The sequence below is a fragment of the Arabidopsis lyrata genome (assembly GCF_000004255.2).
Source record: "Arabidopsis lyrata subsp. lyrata unplaced genomic scaffold ARALYscaffold_3, whole genome shotgun sequence".
NCBI lineage: Eukaryota > Viridiplantae > Streptophyta > Magnoliopsida > Brassicales > Brassicaceae > Arabidopsis > Arabidopsis lyrata.
The window spans coordinates 14,719,749-14,738,740 of NW_003302553.1; positions in this window are offsets into that span (position 1 = coordinate 14,719,749).

The following is an 18,992-nucleotide window of genomic DNA, read 5'->3' on the forward strand; positions in this document are numbered from 1 at the left end:
ACTGCAGAGAATATGGAGAAGGCAGTGAAGTGTGGACATCAACCTAAGTTCTTGGAGGGAGAGAAAGAGCAAACCAATGTAATTCTTCGTTTAGTCCATAATTGCAGTACTTATGATGTTGTTTAAGACCTTTTTTTAACAAATGGTGTTCAATGCTACACTATGTAACTTTTGATGATCTATGGAAAGAAACATGTTTTTAATAAATTGGTTCTGTAGCATATTATTAATTGGATTTCAAATCTATATATTTTAATTGCATATAATGTATTCTAGCATAAAAATGCGCTATAAAAAATCAAAGCATTTTAATAAAGTTATGGTAGAAAGCACCTATAATAGCACGAAAAATGAGTTATTACATAATTAAAAAAAAATATAAAGTCGTTATACCAAAGCGTTTAACTAATGCTATGGTAGAATACTCTACCATAACATACGGAAAAAACGCTATCGTATGTGGGGGTCTACCATAACAGGGGCATAAGACAGCGTTTATGAAAACGCTATTAATGACATATAATAGCTCTTTTCTCTAGCTAATAATGTAGATATTTCTTGTAGTGTAAGAAACCAATTAACATGCAAGTACCAAATTCAAAAGCATGAGAAAGAAAACTAAACAACAAGAAATGAACTACATACCAGGAACTATCATGCATAAGCTTTAAAAAGAAAACTAATAACCTATCAATGCATTGAACTATGCTAGACCAAACACATCAAGCAAATATGTCGAGCTAAGCAACAGAGACTAACAAAAACGAGATTTAAGCAATTTAACAAGGCAAGCTCTTAAGAATGGGGTTATTGGTTATAATGGACTCCTCAATCCCTTTACCTAGCTAACAGACTCAATCAAGCTATCCCTAGACAATAGATTCAAAGGCAGATCAATCCACTCTCATGACAGAGATTCTCAAGCAAAATCACTTTCAAACTCAATTTTCATAGATGAAATATAACAAAGCAGGCATTAAGATTCAGTCTAATATAGTCATAAACTTTCTAAACATCCAATCTCTTGGGCTAAAGTATGTAAATCTCTAGAATAGTTGGTTCAGACATTTTATCAAACACCTTGTGGGCATGGAAATGTTTGAGATCAACTTCCAATTGATCAGAGAAGAAAAAGCAATAAGAACTACTAAACCAGAAGGGAATCATGAAATACTATACTTATCTAGCTAAAGAAACAGAGGAATCCACTAAAAACCTTTGTCATCCTTAAGAACTTTGCAGAACTACTCAAGAACACTCAAGAACATCATAGCTATAAACCCAGAAAATACTTCAAACCCAGAAATCATTAAAAAACAAGTATGTTATAGGTTAGAAGCATATCTACAACTTTGATGAAGAAAAGAAATGCAAAAATTCAAAGATTCAGCAGGAAAAACGATTACAAAATCTAGGATTTTAGAGAGAACAGCGGAATATCTACTGGACAAAAAGAATATCCGCTGGGTAAAAGCGTGAACCCCTATTTATAGAAAATACTAGATTGCCCTAATTGGCAAAACGTTAAAATAGAAAGTCGGCTAGAGTCCAGCTCGACGTCAGGTCGAGCATATACGTCGAGTGGGTGTGTTCTTCAAAGTCGGTTCTTTTTTTTCCTTGTTTACTCGACCACAAGTCGAGCTTGACTCCTGGCTTCATTATTTTCCTCCTTGCTCGACCTCCAGTCGAGCCCAGCATGTCGAGCTTGGCTCTGAATCTTGTTGAATGACCTCCTTCCTTCTAACTCGACCTCAAGTCGAGCTCCCACGTCGAGCACACTCCTTGGTGACTTCGTGATGCCCTGCTCGAGCTCTGGTCTTCTTCCTTCCCTGCTCTACGTCATGTAGAGCTTATAGGTCGAGCACAGCTCCTTCTGCCTTTCTTTGCATTCCAAATCGAGCTAGCCATCTTCTATCACTCCTTTGCTCCAAACAAGGCTCAGAAGCGCTTGTTTTACCTATAATCAACTCCATATGCAAGAATGTATGCTATGCTAATGCAGGATGCTCCAAGTGACAGAAAATGATGCAAAGTGACTAAGAATGACATGAAAAAGAAGCAAAACTAAGCTAAGGTATGCTTAATGTATGCTTAAAAGAGGTAAAATACATAGACATCAATACAGAGATATTGAATTACGTCTAAACTGAACGGAACAAGCTAAGCTACACAGACACAAAAATTATTAATGTTAATTATTAAACTGATATTGTAGATATATAAAACTAAGATAAACCCACCCAAGAAAAAAAGTTTGTTACCTCATAGTTTCGTTGTCATCAATGCACGGCCGGCCCTGAAACAAATGGGGCCTAAAACAAAACAGAAAACGGGGGCCCTTATTTCACATCTTAAAACCAAAATCAAACACATCTAGTTTCAAATATTTGGGAAAGCCCATACAGCTGACTATGCTCCAGTGGTAGTTGAGAAATGGGAAAATATTGAAAAGAACTAACCCAGGTTCGATCCACGCTGGAAACAAAAAACTCATTTGTGTGGGAAGTCTGGGCTTGGACAAAAAGGCCCAAGCAGTTTAGCTGGTAGTCCAGTAACAGGTGATCTAGCTACCACTGGCATTAGTCGGAAAACATTCCAAACTCGGGACAGACAGTGTGGTGGCCCTTCGGAGAGTAGTCCAGTCTGAAGCACTTCGGTGTGTTTCTACCGGGGCTGGCCGGATCAGCCGATACAGTTTATAAAAAAATACTAGATTTTAACCCGCGGTATACCACGAGATGATTTAATTTTAAAGTTAATATAAAAATATTTATTAAATTATATCTCCTTATAATATATTTATTTATATTATAGTTTACAATTGTTATTAAGTAATCGTACACCACGAGTCCACGAGAAAATTATTAATAAACCTAGGATTTAACCCATATTAAAGCGGTACATAAATATTGATTCAAATTCGTCCTCCATATAAATCATTTCCGAAATATAACCCGTTCCGTAATTTCTTAACCCGTCCGGTGATTTATTTTTATTTAAAAATTTAATGATTATTTATTATATATAAAAGTTTACAAATCATGCCATCCTCTAAGACCACGAGACATTATACCACGGGACAATTTTTGGTTTTATACAATCTTTTCTAAATGAGACTGATTTAATATGTCTAATATTTATGGTATTAAAAAAATAAGGATTTAATCCGTATTGAAGCGCCGGATTAATGATATTTAAATTTTTTTATTATTGTTGATTCAAAAACCCGTCTCGCCAAACCCGTCCCACCAAAAAACTCATTTATTTTATTAATGTTCTTATTTATGATATGATTCGGAATCATTGCCTAAATATTTTAATCGATGTAGAACATTGAATACACATTTTTGTCAATTGGATAATATATGTCCGTTTTTAAAATTTCGAATCACAGTATATGCAGAAATTTTTTATTTTTTTTTACTTTATGTATTATATGATGATTCAAAACAGTTAAAAACAAATCAAACAAAGATGATAGGAGAATCATAATTATAAATCTTAATCAAATCTTTTAAATATCTAAATTATTAAATATGGAATATCCGGTGTATGAGTTGGGTTAAATATAACCCGATCCAAGTGTTTTATTGTGAAGGAATTTTAAAAACGGGTCGGATATCCGATATACCCGAAAGTGTTGCAAAAATACTATTATAGATTATAGATATATATATTTGGGAAACAAAGAAGAGGAAGAAAGCTCAAAGGTCGTGGGAGAGAAAAAATAAAACAAAAATGGAGCTTTTATTAATTCTATTGAGTTTTTTTTTTGTTTTATTGGTTGGGAGTTGGGACCACATAAATTCATTTTATTTATTTTTAAAAATATTCTTCTCCAGTCAGCATTTAATTTACTCGTTGAGTTTTTTTTTTTTCTATATGACAGATACAACTTTTTTATAAAAAAATATAGAGAAATTGCACCCTATAACCTAAAAAAACAACAAAATTAAATATCTAACATCTAACCCCCTATTCACTCTCTTTCTCTTCCTATCTCTCTACCTTCTTTCTAAAAAACTAATTTTTCTTTTTTTTTGGGTTATTCACCTAAATCACCCAAAAATATAAGCATATAAAAATTATTTGGAAATAGGGGCCTTTAAAAATGGGGGCTCAATGGGAATGATGCAGCAACTGACGGATCCAGAAAAATATTTTAAACAATAGTTTTTTTTATAAAAATTTTTTTTTGTCATCCGAAATTAATTAAAAACTTAAAAGAGCCATTCTTGTGAAATGTTATTTACAAATGTGATATGAAGCGGTTCTGTACGAATTTTTTGTGCCAGATGATCCGCTTTTACATTAGCATTGCGGGAAATTAAAGATAAAGAGAATGATGAGAATTCTTCCTTGTCGCTCTGAAATTCCCCCAAGTACACTGAAAACGCCGGCCATTCGGTTGGAGAAGACACCATCTTAACCAGATCAGAACAGTCTATAAGGAACTCTACTTCTTGATTATCTGCACCTATCATACACTTCATCGCCCAGAGAAGGGCCTCGAACTCGGTATGTAATGGAGATAAACTTCGACGGAGATTTGCAGCTCCCATGGTTGGCGGCTCTCCGTATTTAAAATACCTAATATTTTTATTTTTTTATTTTATACCTAATATTTAAACACTTTATGATTAACTAAATGAAATATAAGAAATACATTAATTTTTTTGCGAAAAATAAAAAGAATATTTAACCACAGAAAAATATGAGAAGAATATATAACTAATTTAATGAAATATTTGGAGAACAAATAGAAAATGAAAGAAAAAAAAAACACATCAAAGAAGTAAAATTTGCTCAAACTAAATTTTAGAAACCTTTAGAAAAACTCAACCAAAAGAAGTAAAATTTGCTCAAACTAAATTTTAGAAACCGTTAGAAAAACTCAACCAAATATTCTAATTAGTAACTTTATCAAATACTTTATTAATTACACACAAAATTATAAATTAATATGGGGCGCATGCTCCACCTTCAAACACCTTACGTCCGCCCCTGGCAGTGGCTGCGCTAGTGTTGAGGGAGTTGGGTGTAGGTCAGTTAACCCCCATAACATTTATAAATTTTCAAAATTGTTTGGAAAGAAAAGCTATTCATAAGACTTATTTTTTGTAGAATTGTTTTCGAGCACATCTCCTGACTACTAATATATACAGGTTTTGATCGCTTGTTGGCAAAAAACAAAAAAAGATCGCTTATATTGAGCCCGCGTTTAAGGCCTACTTTGGGCTTCGTATTTTATGTTTTTGTGGTACGAACAAGACATAGGCATTACGAAGTGTCCACCGAATGTCTTTTTCCACGATGACACTTTCGTTTAAATCTTGTAACTTGTAATGAATTTATCTCTCCGTCTTCTCAATTATATAAAGGCAGGCCCGTTTGAGAAATGGAAACTTTGGCCTACGACCTTTTTCAAAGAACAAAACTTGAGGAATGCTAACCTTTTTTTTCTTTAATAAAAACAAAAGAATGCTAACCTTTTTTTTTTTTTTAATGCTATTGTAAAATTAAGGATAATATGAGTTCTGAGTTCCTTTAAGTTTTAATTAGTTAGCAAAAAAGTTATGAGGTCAAACTATGATAATAAAAGATGAGATTTAAAATTATTGTTAAATAGAAACTAAAATCATAAATTAGCTAGAATAAAAAAAAATTAGTGTAATTACGAAACTAATTCACTAAGACCTGACTATATTCAGGAGGAATCCAAACCTAAAAAGCCTTTAGACCTGAGTTATCAAAAAACAAAAAAAATAATAACTAAAATCAATGGAAATTGTGATAATATATTGGGTTCCCTTTCTTCTATTAATTTAGACTAATTCGGAAGTTCTTTTTATTTTCTTAAGTAGTAATGAAGTTGACTCCATATGGAAAGTGTTCATTTTCCTTCAATATAAATATCAACTTTTAGATGATTCTACATTACAAGTTGTTGGGGTCGGATTCCATCTTTTGGCGCCGAGCCAGACTTAGAGCGCCTCGGGAAACTTTTCAGAGATCACCTCGGGGCGTCGCATCATCCACCTCGGGTTATCCATCTAATCAGTTCGGGTTATCCATCTAATCAGTTTAGGGTGTCCTGTTAGCTCGGGTACCCGAGCCCAGTCGTCTCGGGGTACCCGAGCCCATCACCTCGGGGTACCCGAACAAGTCATCTTGGGGTACCCGAGCCAGCCCTTCCTGGGTACCCGAGCCGATTGCACAAGTTCTCCGAGGCGAAGTCTTCATCATCACCTGAAGCAAATACTTGATAAAATATTTACCCTTGAAGTACCATTTCCAAGCAAGCCACCATTTCCGAAAAAGAAGGATTATTTCCGATATATCCGGAAATGATAAGGGAAAATCTCGAAGGATCAATTCAAATCAGGAAAACTTCCGAAAACCCCGAAGAATAAGGAAACTATCCTAATCCGCGATATTCTAAGCCGACTTCAAGATAAATGAAAATCTTCCGAGAATATCGATGGAGAGGCGGTTTATCATCACTATATAAAGAGACTCAAGGCTCTCATAGAGAGGAAAGAATATCGCTCTAGAATTTAGACTACACAAAGTTCTCAAAGCGCAAACACTTTTTCTTTTATGATCAAACTCTTGTACGATCAAAGTTATCTTTTTCTTAATAATACCAAGAACACCATCTTTGGTTTCGATCCATTTTGTTGTTTTTTGAGAATTCTCGCAAGTCGTATCCCTAAATTAAAACCCTAGACAAATCTCGATTGTGTTAGTTTCGACTTTCACAGTTTGGCGCCGTCTGTGGGGAATACTTTAGAATTCTCTTACCCTAAGAACGCGAGACTCGAATACCAGAGAGGATGGTGAACGAAGACAATCGTCAGATACAGCCAGCCGGAGGGAACCCCGATGCTCCGAAACCTCAAAATCCTCAAGCCGATCCGACGATTACAGCGGCCCTAACTGAACTAAAGAATATGATGGTTCAATTCCAGAAGAAGGCTGACGAACAAGAGAAAGTTAGCAAAACCTTGGCGCAGCAAATCGACGAGATCGCAACCCGTGGGCAACAAAAAACCACACGTTTCCAGACTCGGCCGCCACGAGCCCGGAGGGACATGCCTGGTCTCAACCCAACAAGACTCACGTTCGCGACATCAACCGACAACACCAGAGTCGCAACCCGAGCCGACCCTGCCAGACGCGAGCATCAGGATGATCCCACCGAGCTAGACGCAGTGGACCTGACGAACGAGCCGGATGATTTGCAAGACGAGCGTACCCGAGCCAGAGCTAGCTCTGCCGAGCGAACTGATCTCACAGATGACGAAGAAACTGAGGAAAACATAAAATGGGCCGAAGAATCCGAAAGAGAGGACGAGCTTAGCAGATCCGAGCCTCCCTAGCCAAGGCGGAAGCTGATATGAAGCTCGTCAAAACCCAGATACATAGCGTTTCATCCTTTGCACCTAACATCGACCGAATTTTGGAAGAATCTTGGAATATGCCTTTCACCAAAAGAATTTCCGAAACGACGATGTCCAATCTTGGGAAGTTCAAAATCGACTCTTACAACAGATCAACTGACCCGAAGGGTCACATTAAATCATTCGTGATATCCGTGGCCCGAGCCAGGTTCAAGCCCGGGGAGAAGGATGCTGGTCTATGCTTACTATTCGTGGAACACCTCAAAGGACGAGCTGTCGACACTTTTCCTTAAGCAGTACTCCATGCTCATCGACCCCAGAACCTCCGACGCAGATCTGTGGTCTCTGTCTCAACAGCCCACCGAGCCGTTAAGAGATTTCCTCACAACTTTCAAATCGATGCTAGCCAAGGTCGAAGGAATCACAGATGTAGCCGCCCTTTCGGCTTTGAAGAAAGCTCTCTGGTACAAGTCAGAATTCAGGAAAGAGTTGAACCTGTCTAAACCAACAACAATTTGCGATGCGCTGCACCGAGCCTCGGATTTCGTTGCCCATGAAGAAGAGATGGCGCTGCTAGCAAAGAGGCATGAACCAACGAAGCAGATGCCCCGAGCCAAGAAGGCCCAAGCAACACCTCCGGTCCAGAAGAGGATGCGTGAGAGCGGGACGTATACGCATCACGAATGACGCAATTTCTCGGGATACCATAACTACCAGATTGACACGCCCCGAGGCCGAGGTCGCGGCCGTGGGCGAGGAAGAGAATCCTTCACCTGGACAAGGGATCAACCACCGAGCAATGATCAAGAATATTGCAAACACCATAAAATCTTCGGGCACCACACCTCGCGATGCCGGAGCCTAGGGGCTAAATTGGCGTCAAGATTCTTGGCAGGAGAGCTCGGGACGAACGTCACACTGAAGGACCTAGAGCCAGAGCTAGTTCAACCCAAGCAGACTGACACAGAAAGGGATCCCGAGCCAAGGAACCAAGAGTCTTAGAAGAGAACCCGAGGAACGCAAGATGAAGACCGAGACAGTACACGGCAAAAAGTCCTCACCATAATGGGTGGATCTCCGTACTATCCTGACACCGTAGCGGCAATCAAAGCGTATCAACGCCGAGCCGAGGCGCCTAGCAACTGAACAAGACCCTTCGATCGACCTAATGACGTGGTCACATTCGAGGAAAGCGAGACGAACGGGCTCGACATGCCTCATAACGATCCACTCATCATCACGTTAGCGTGATAGGAGACCATGACATTTATCGAGTATTAGTCGATACCGGCAACACCATCGACGTGATCTTCCGCAAAACGCTCCGGCAAATGAACATCGACATGTCGCAGGTAACTCCGACCCCGAGGCCTGTCCTCGGATTTTCAGGGGAAACTTTGATGACGCTTGGAACCATCCAATTACCAGTCCGAGCCGACGGGGTGACAAAGATAGTCAACTTCTCGGTCATCGATTAACCTACCATCTACAACGTCATAATGGGAACGCCGTGGCTAAATCTAATGCGAGCTGTCGCATCAACGTATCATCTCTGTGTCAAATTTCCGACCCCCAATGGCGTGAAAACGATCTGGGGAAGTCAGAAAAATTCACGGATGTGCTTCATGGCAGCACACAAACTCCGAAACCCGGTCACTGAAGCGAAGGCTGAAGCTGACCATAAAAAATCGAAACTTGGCCGGAGCGAAGAGAAGGCTATATCTAAACAGTTATAGCAATTACAGATCGAGGAGGTACGCGAGGAGACGAAGCCTACCTCGGACCTGAACGATGCATGGAAATCGGCAGCGACTTAACCGGGGAGATCAAGGCCGAGCTCATCAAATTCCTCAAGGAGAACATCAACACGTTCACCTGGTCGGCCGAAGACCTACCTTGTGTAAGCATCGACGTGATCTGCCACGAACTGAATGTGGACCCATCTTTCAAGCCCATCAAGCAGAAGCGAAGGAAGTTGGGCCGGGATCGCGCAGATGCCGTGAATGCCGAAGTAGAAAAGCTCCTGAAGATCGGCTCGATCTCCGAAGCAAGATATCCAGACTGGTTAGCGAAACCTGTCGTGGTAAAAAAGAAGAACGGCAAGTGGAGAGTCTGCGTCGACTTCACCGACCTGAACAAAGCTTGTCCTAAAGACAGTTTTTCGCTCCCACATATCGATCGCTTAGTGGAAGCAACTGCGGGAAATAAGTTGCTATCGTTCATGGATGCTTTCGCAGGATACAATCAGATTCTCATGCACCCCGACGATCGCGAGAAGATAGCATTCATCACAGACCGAGGCATCTACTACTACAAAGTCATGCCCTTCGGGCTCAAGAACGCCGGCGCGATATACCAACGGCTCGTTAACAGGATGTTCTCCGAGCAGCTCAGGAAAACGATGGAAGTTTACATCGATGACATGCTAGTCAAATCCCTCGAAGAAAACGATCACATAGCCCATCTACGCGACTGTTTTTGCCAGCTTAATCAACACAACATGAAGCTCAACCCGGCGAAATGTCGTTTCGCAATAAAATCGGGCAAATTCCTGGGATATCTAGTAACTCACCGAGGCATCGAGGCGAATCCACCAAAGCAAATCGATGCTTTACTAAACATCCCCTCGCCGCAGAATAAGCGAGAAGTTCAGCGCCTCACCGGGAGAGTAGCAGCCCTGAACCGATTCATCTCCCGTTCGACCGATAAATGCCTGCCTTTCTACGATACTTTGCGTGGAAACAAGGAATTCGAATGGACCGATCGCTGCGAAGAAGATTTCCGAGAACTAAAGAAGTATCTGGCTAATCCGCCAGTGTTAGCAAAACCGGTCCCAGGCGAACCGCTGTTCCTTGACATCGCCGTCTCGGACACAGCAGTAAGTGGAGTCATAGTCAGAGAAGACAGAGGGGAACAGAAGCCAATATTCTATGTTTCGTAAACCTTCACTGACGCAGAAACACGCTACCTGCAAACTGAAAAGCTCGCTCTCGCCGTAGTGATGTCAGCTCGGAAGCTACGGCCGTATTTCCAGTCACACTCAATTGTCGTCATGGCACCCATATCACTCCGAGCCATTTTGCACAGTCCGAGCCAGTCAGGACGTCTGGCCAAATGGGCAGTAGAACTCAGTGAGTACGACATCGAATACAGAAACAAGACGTGCGCAAAATCTTAAGTCTTGGCCGACTTTATCATCGAGCTGCCATCAGAAAATGCTCGAGAAGATTCACCCGACGCCGTCTGGACCCTCCATGTCTCAAAGCAAGGCTCGGGCGTCGGGATCCGTTTAGCATCTCCGGAAGGAGAAATTCTTGAACAATCTTTTCGGCTAAATTTCGACGCAACTAACAATGTGGCAGAGTACGAAGCGCTGATAGCAAGGCTAAAGCTGGCTCGGGGACTTAAGATCAACAAGCTACGAGCCTTCTGCGACTCCCAGCTCGTGGCTAATCAATTCAACGGAGAATACGCAGCTCGAGATGAACGAATGGAAGCATATCTTGCCCTCACGCAAGACTTAGCGAAACAGTTCGGAGAATTCGAGTTAACCAGAATCCCGCGAAGCGAGAACACGTCAGCCGACGCATTGGCGGCCCTAGCATCAACCTCCGATCCAAATCTGAAGAGAATCATACCAGTTGAGTTCATCGAAAAGCCGAGTATCGAAGACAGTAGCAAGGATCGAGTACTGACAGCTCGAGAGACGGAAGACCCGGAAGAAATGGACACCGTACCTGTAGACCAGCAAGCTGCAGACACAACCGAGCCCGAATACGGAAGCGATACCAAATGGATCAGAGCTGTCTGAAGCTACATAGCTGATGGAGAAGTTCCTACCGAAAAATGGGCAGCTCGGAAGCTTAAGGCAAAAGCGGCTCGGTATACTCTGTTTGACGGAGAACTCTTTAAATGGCGATTCTCCGGACCCCTGCTAATCTGTGTCGAAGGAAATGAAGCTCGAAGAATCATGGAAGAAGTACACGGCGGATCTTGTGGAAATCACTCTGGCGGGAGAGCCCTAGCAATAAAGATCAAACGCCACGGGTATTTTTGGCCGACGATGGTTAAGGATTGTGAAAAATTCTCTCGACGATGCGACAATTGTCAGAGACACGCATCAACGATTCATCAACCCGCCGAGCTCCTCTCTTCCATCACGTCGCCTTACCCCTTCATGCGCTGGTCCATGGATATTATCGGACCACTACACAACTCCAAGCAGAAGAAGCTCGTCCTCGTACTAACAGACTACTTCTCCAAATGGATCGAGGCGGACTTCTATGCCACCATCAAAGACGCATAGGTCAAGAACTTCGTCTGGAAGAACGTCATATGCCGCCACGGGATACCTTACGAAATCGTCACAGACAACGGGTCGCAGTTCATTTCGGCTCGGTTCGAAGGGTTCCGCGAGAAATGGGGAATTCGCCTCAGCAAGTCTACGCCTCAGTATCCTCAAGGAAACGGACAGGCAGAAGCAGTAAAAAAGACGATTCTCGATGGAATAAAGAAACGCCTCGACGCGAAGAAAGGCCGCTGGGCCGATGAATTGGAAGGAGTACTATGGTCGCACAGAACCACTCCAAGGCGGGCCACGGGAGAAACACCTTAGTCTACGGCACAGAGTGCGTGATTTCCATCGAAGCCGAGATCCCGGGAATAAGGAGACGTTTGCTCCCCGAGCATGAAAATTCCAACACTCAGATGATGCTGGACGAGCTGGACTTGATCGACGAGAGAAGAGATTCGGCTCTTGTTCGAATGCAGAATTACCAGAACGCGACGGCTCGGTACTACAATTCTCACGTTAAGCATCGCCGCTTCCATGAAGGAGATCATGTGCTACGCAAAGTCTTCCAGAATACCGCCGAACAGAACGCAGGTAAGCTCGGCGCAAGTTGGGAAGGACCTTACACGATCGCAAAGGTCATCCGTCCCGGCGTCTACGAAACTCATCAACATGAACGGCAAAGCGGTACCTAGATCTTGGAACGCAATGCATCTAAGGAGATATTATCGCTAAAAACCTAAGGTACGCATGCACTTGAACTACGGGGTGGCTTGTTCCCTGAAAAGGATACGCAGGCAGCTCATCCTCGGACGAGTTCAGCTACCCCCCCTAATTAAAAAAGGGGGGAGTGGGTCCGTATACATACTCCCACTAAATTTTCTAACAGCATTCTCTCTTGAGTTTTACCCTTCGGGTTTAACATTTTGTCCACCTCGACATCCATCCCGAAATTCATCTCGGGAACCTTTACAGCCTTCTTATCGACCCAAAAGCCGACAGTTCGTTCGGACGATGGCCACGTCCACGAACAGAGAGCTCATTTCACCGCTTCGGTTACAGCGCGCTATATAAGCATTCGAGACAATTCGGTCGGAGATATCTTGCCATAAAGAAATTGTCTTCAGAAAACCCAGTTGACTTCGACACTGGTACCCCAGTTCGCTTATAAGCACTGACAATCGACTATATCAGCTCGGGTTGCAACCGATAAAGATTAGTCCTACGTGACCGAAACCCAGTTACCTTAACACTTTCAGCTCGGAAGTTGAAACGGTTCGGGAGAATTAACTTCTTAACGTCACACTTGCAAAAACCCAGTTACCTTAACACTGGTACGCTATTCATCGTCATGATTCGGAAGTTAAAATAATTCTGAAAGTTAACTTCTACTGAACCTTTAGACATTTTTACCAAAACCCAATTACATTGACATTGGTGCATAATTCGTTTTCTCGGCTCGGAAGTTAAAACGATTCGGAAATGAATAACTTCTCGATGAACAAGTCATATTTATTAAACCCAGTTACTTAGCACTGGTATCGAATTTAGTTCGGAAATATTTCAAGATAAACAAGACAATTCAAGTACTTAAGAAAGAACATATGGATAAAGCCGTCCAGGCATGTCTTACAAAAAGGCAAAAGAGGATAAAAAGACATCTCGGGATCAGATCGAATCTTGGTTAACCGGCGAGACTCGAGCTGCCTCGGTATCTCGGTTCGAACCCGTTTGGTCAGTAACACCTATTGCGGCCGCGGTGCCCTCGATCGATCGGTTCCTGAAGCTGTCGTAGATAGAGTCCGGGGAAACCGGAGGAAGCTTCAAGTCCTCTCGCAGCTCGGTCCCGAGACGGACGTACTCTTCCTCGGCATCCCCATACTCAGCCGTCCATTGAAGGACCTCTGCCTTCTCATCCTCCACCTTTTTCCCTTCCTCCAGCTCGGCTATCAGCTCGGCATTGGCCCGCGCTTACACCAAGTACATATAGCGCGCGGATACCTTCCCGTACTGGTCCATCTTCGCCTCGATAGCCCTGACCTTCTCGGAAAACTCCCTCTTGGCTGCCCTCCGTTCCCTGACGATCTCCTTCTCCTGGAGAGCCTTCTCTTCGGTAAATAACCGATGTAGGCGTGCAATCTCGGCCTCGAGCTTTCTCTGAGTTTGCAGGCTATCCTCCGACGCCCTCAACCGCTCCACCTTCTCGGCCTTGGCCAACGCCTTGGCTTCCTGTCTAGCCACAATCGCCTCGGAAATCCTAGCCTCAACCTCGGCTCGGGATATCTCCGACCTCTCACGAGCCAGCTCGGATTTCCGAGCTCCAGAATCATAGGCTCGAACCATGGAATTCATCGAGTTAAAGGCCTGAAATGGAACGGGAATCATCAGCAAACGAATATGGAAACGATAGTAAAACACGTCAGGAACGAATCGATACCTTCAGAAATCCAGCAGCGGTTTCACGGTAGCTTTGAGCCTCCAGCAAGGCCTCGGGAGCAGAAAGTGGTGGACTCGAACAAGAAGCGATAAGATTAGCGGAAGCTATCTTATCCTTGTAGATGGGAGCTTCACTACGGCTCCTCTTCTCCTTCCTGCGTCCTCCCAAGCTATCACCTCGGGGCCTCTTCCCTTTCGTCTTAACCTTCGCCTTGGCACCCAGAGCTACGACCGCTAAAGCCCCCACAGCCTCGGGAACTTCTGTATTCGGCCGAACGTTATCAGAGGCCTCGGGTCTAGTCAAAGCTGCAGCGTCCCGAGCCTCCTCAATCGCCTCGGTACCATCGGCAACCTCTGGATCGTTGTTAATCTCAGGTGGAGTTGGCGGTCTGAAAGTCGCCTCTAAAACCCTTTTCTCCTCGGCCGCTTTTCTTTCGGCAGCTTTCTTCGCCCTCAAAGACTGCGCGGCTCCTTGCATTTCGATGAGATGATCTAGGCGATGGTCAGATGATTTCGAAGAAGACTGGCAAGGAGCTCCGTGCAGCAAACACAAGGCTCTCTCAATTCTATCTCGGGAGAAGTGTTTCGTCCAATCACACTTCCGAGCTATTAGTTTGTCGTGGAGATCTAGAAAGCCTTCGGGAACGTCTTCGAGAAATGACGGGTTCCGATCTGCATGAACAAGAAAACGGTCAGTGAAAATATTAAAGCAAAACAAAACAGCAAATACGGCTTCGGGTGTAATACCAATTTTTCTCCATTTTCCAACAATTTTCCCTAAGTAGTCCTCGTGGACACTATACTCATCCAAGGCTACGTAGAAGAAGTGGTCGGTATACTTCTCATCCTTGCTCGGGAAACCACCGATAACCCTCCTATTTGGCCTCGGAGATATGTAAAACCTCTCAACAGGGCCTGGTATGCGTCGGATCTCTAGGAGATTCCTTAAGTGGCTAAGGTCGACAATATTGACCGTCTCAATACTCCGGACCAGAATCCCTATAAGATGGCGCAGGCCTCAGGTCGTGATCTGAGATAAGGCTATCTTGTACGACCATAAAAATGCCAAAATTGGCCGCGGAATTGGGAGCCAAAAGTAGCAGTGGTAAAAAAACCCCTCGTAAAGGGTGAAAAACCCCTGGGGTGGATCCTCTACTCGCTCATCCCGAGTTGGAAGCCTCAGTTCAATCCCCTCGCTAAAGCCGAACCAAGCCTTAAGATCCCGAAGGGAATCTTCCGTATATAGGGTGGAACCCGGAGGATGGGGTTTCTTCGCCTTCTTGGCTCATCTTTTCTTCCGCTAACCCTTGGCTGCTTGAAATTTCGCCTGAAGCAACCTTGCTGCCTCGTCAGAGTCATAGTAGACCTCCTCGGCCTTTATAGAAGGCAAAGGTAGCTCGGGCGCACCTTGCCAGCGAGAGCCCCCGGCTTCGTCAACCACTGGCGGACGACTTTTCCTAACAAGTGCCTCCTCGGGTTCTTCCGGTAAGTCAAGCTCCCGAGCAATATCTGCCGCGACATCCTCCCAAGCCACGAAACGGCTCGGATCTTCTTGAATGTGAGAAGATTCAGCGTCGCTATCCCGACACGTGATGTCCGCTTCGGAGTCACTCGAAGAACTCCAAACCATCTTCCTCTTATAGATAGGGAGAAGATTGTCGCCTCGGGACGAATCACTGGAATCAGAGAGAGACATTTTCTGGCTCGGGCAACTGAAGTAGTTGATCGGAAAAACAAAACTTGGCAGATCGGAGAGATCAACCTAGATCTAATAACGGCGGCGCTACGACGGAAGTAAAATGGAAAAAGTGGAAAATGGAAGAAATCAAGATCAGAGAGAAGAGAACGAACCTTGGAAAATTTTCCTTTGCAGTTGCGAAATGAGAGAACGAGTCGGAGACTTAACATTTATAGGGATTTAGGGCGCGTCGGATACGTACGAGCCAAATAAAACACATCGTGTCCGCATCTAAGGCGCGTCGGGCACGCGCGAATTGAATAGGATGCTTCACATCCGCACGAATCTCGGGAATCAGCGAAGGACCTTTTCACTTCTCGAGAAGGAATCCCAACCGTCACACGCCAAGAGAAGATGAAACGATAAAGGAATTCGAATCGCCAAAAACTCTACATCATAAAAGGGACCAAACTGTCCGAAGTAAACGGCTCGGCCCAATTGTCATAAAGCTCGTCACACTTTGGTTCTCCAAACTAACAAGCTGGGGGGCTAACTGTTGGGGTCGGATTCCATCCTTTGGCGCCGAGCCAGACTTCGAGCGCCTCGGGAAACTTTTCAGAGATCACCTCGGGGCATCGCATCATCCACCTCGGGTTATCCATCTAATCAGTTTGGGTTATCCATCTAATCAGTTTAGGGTGTCCTGCCAGCTCGGGTACCCGAGCCCAGTCGTCTCGGGGTACCCGAGCCCATCACCTCGGGGTACCCGAACAAGTCATCTTGGGGTACCCGAGCCTAGTCGTCTCGGGGTACCCGAGCCCATCATCTCGGGGTACCCGAACAAGTCATCTTGGGGTACCCGAGCCAGCCCTTCCTGGGTACCCAAGCCGATTGCACAAGTTCTCCGAGGCGAAGTCTTCATCATCACCCGAAGCAAAGACTGGATAAAATATTTACCCTTGAAGTACCATTTCCAAGCAAGCCACCATTTCCGAAAAAGAAGGATCATTTCCGATATACCCGGAAATGATAAGGGAAAATCTCGAAGGATCAATTCAAATCAGGAAAACTTCCGAAAACCCTGAAGAATAAAGAAACTATCCTAATCCGCGATATTCTAAGCCGACTTCAAGATAAATGGAAATCTTCCGAGAATATCGCTGGAGAGGCGGTTTATCATCACTATATAAAGAGACTCAAGGCTCTCATAGAGAGGAAAGAATATCGCTCTAGAATTCAGACTACACAAAGCTCTCAAAGCGCAAACACTTTTTCTTTTACGATCAAACTCTTGTACGATCAAAGCTATCTTTTTCTTAATAATACCAAGAACACCATCTTTGGTTTCGATCTGTTTTGTTGTTCTTTGAGAATTCTCGCAAGTCGTATCCCTAAATTAAAACCCTAGACAAATCTCGATTGTGTTAGTTTCGACTTCCACACATGTTGATCAAACTTTTATATTATATACGTTTTCTAATTATATCATTTCAATTTTAGGCAAAATATATAATTTAGTAGTTTGTGTTAATGTTGTTTTTAGTTATTAAAATGTTCTAAACACACAGAATGTGCATCTTATAAAAAAGAATAGAAAAGTAATAATTTGTGCATATCCAATATCAGGTGTAAGTAACGTCAAAATAAGTAGCAAAAAAAAACGATAGAGACCTAAAGACAGCTGTGAAGGGTCTGGCTTCGAAGATACCACTCTTCGATACATTGCTATTTATGTATCAAAGACAGCTAATTACTTTAAACAAAAACCTTCAAAGTTCCTATTCTCTTATCCCAACTTAAAATCAATCTTTCATTAATTAAACAACTAACCAACGTATTGTCTCAATGTAAATGTTATAAGCAGGAACAGCCAAATTAACATGGATTTAATTGAGTGGCACCCATGTGTCGGTTTTAATGGTCGGTCCATTATTCTTTTAGTTTATATTATAATCTTCCTGACATTAAGCTGAAGTTAATCTTACTTAAAAAGAAGATCAAGTAGTCGTGTTAAGTCAAGACAGTCTCAAAACGGTAGAAATTAGTGTGCAAAGTCGTTGACTTTTGAAAACCTTTTATTAAAACAAAAATGGTTGACTTTTTTCTATTTTCTAAACCTAGTTTATTGTATTTAGTATTATTGCAATATCATACTATTATTTATTTTTGTGAAACAGTTACAAGCACGCATCTCCACTTTGGAATCTCGATACACATTCATGTGTGTAAGAATCTATAAATATTTAAATTATACTATTACTAATAATTAATAAACATTAATGCTTGTTGCTGCTGTAATTTGTGAATTTATATTATACATTCCTGATGAACACAGCGTATTAGTGGTAGCAAAGCAACGAATTTAACGGCTCTCAGCAAAAAGTATAAAGCCTCTAACTCACGTAACGATTTGAATATTAATATAGAGGAAAATAATGGCGATTTTTGTTTTTCTCATTTCTGTAGACATCTCTGAAGTTTGACATGCCAATAAGTAACTGATTTTCCATCGATTTTTTTTTTCTTTCAAAAATATGTAATATGCGGACTTGAACTAGAATGATAGTGCAACCATAAACCACAAATTTTATATTCTGATTTGTTAAAAAAAAAAAAAAAAACGAATATGATAACCGCTGATCAGTATAGCTTTAAGATAGTTTGATATTACACACAAATTCTAATTTTGTATGTTCTTGTATAAATTATGTATTATACTAGACATTCATTAATGTCCAATACAATTGACGTTGAAATTTTAAACAATTTCCATATCAAATAATATAAAAGTTTTATCTGTGAAATAGTTTAAGTTGCGAGAGGATTTCAAACCTTTCCAAATTCGGGTTTAAAATGTGAGCAGTGTCATCGAAACACGATGCTCGTTCAACACCATTAGAAAGAAAATTTGATATGCATCAAATTTTGAGATGACTAGAGGCTGTTTCCGTGATCAATTTTAACGCTCAAGCCAACACTAAAACTATGCCACTAATCGAAAATAGAAATGCTGGAGGTATTAGAATGTCCCACATTGCTTGGGATTAAAATCTTTGGGTAGTATATAAAGGATGTGGCAATCTTGAACTCTTGAGCTAGCTTTTGGGTTAAGTTAGGCCACATTCTCAATAGGAGGACGAAAATGACATATTTCTAGATAAGGTTCAAGCCCAATCCACATCCT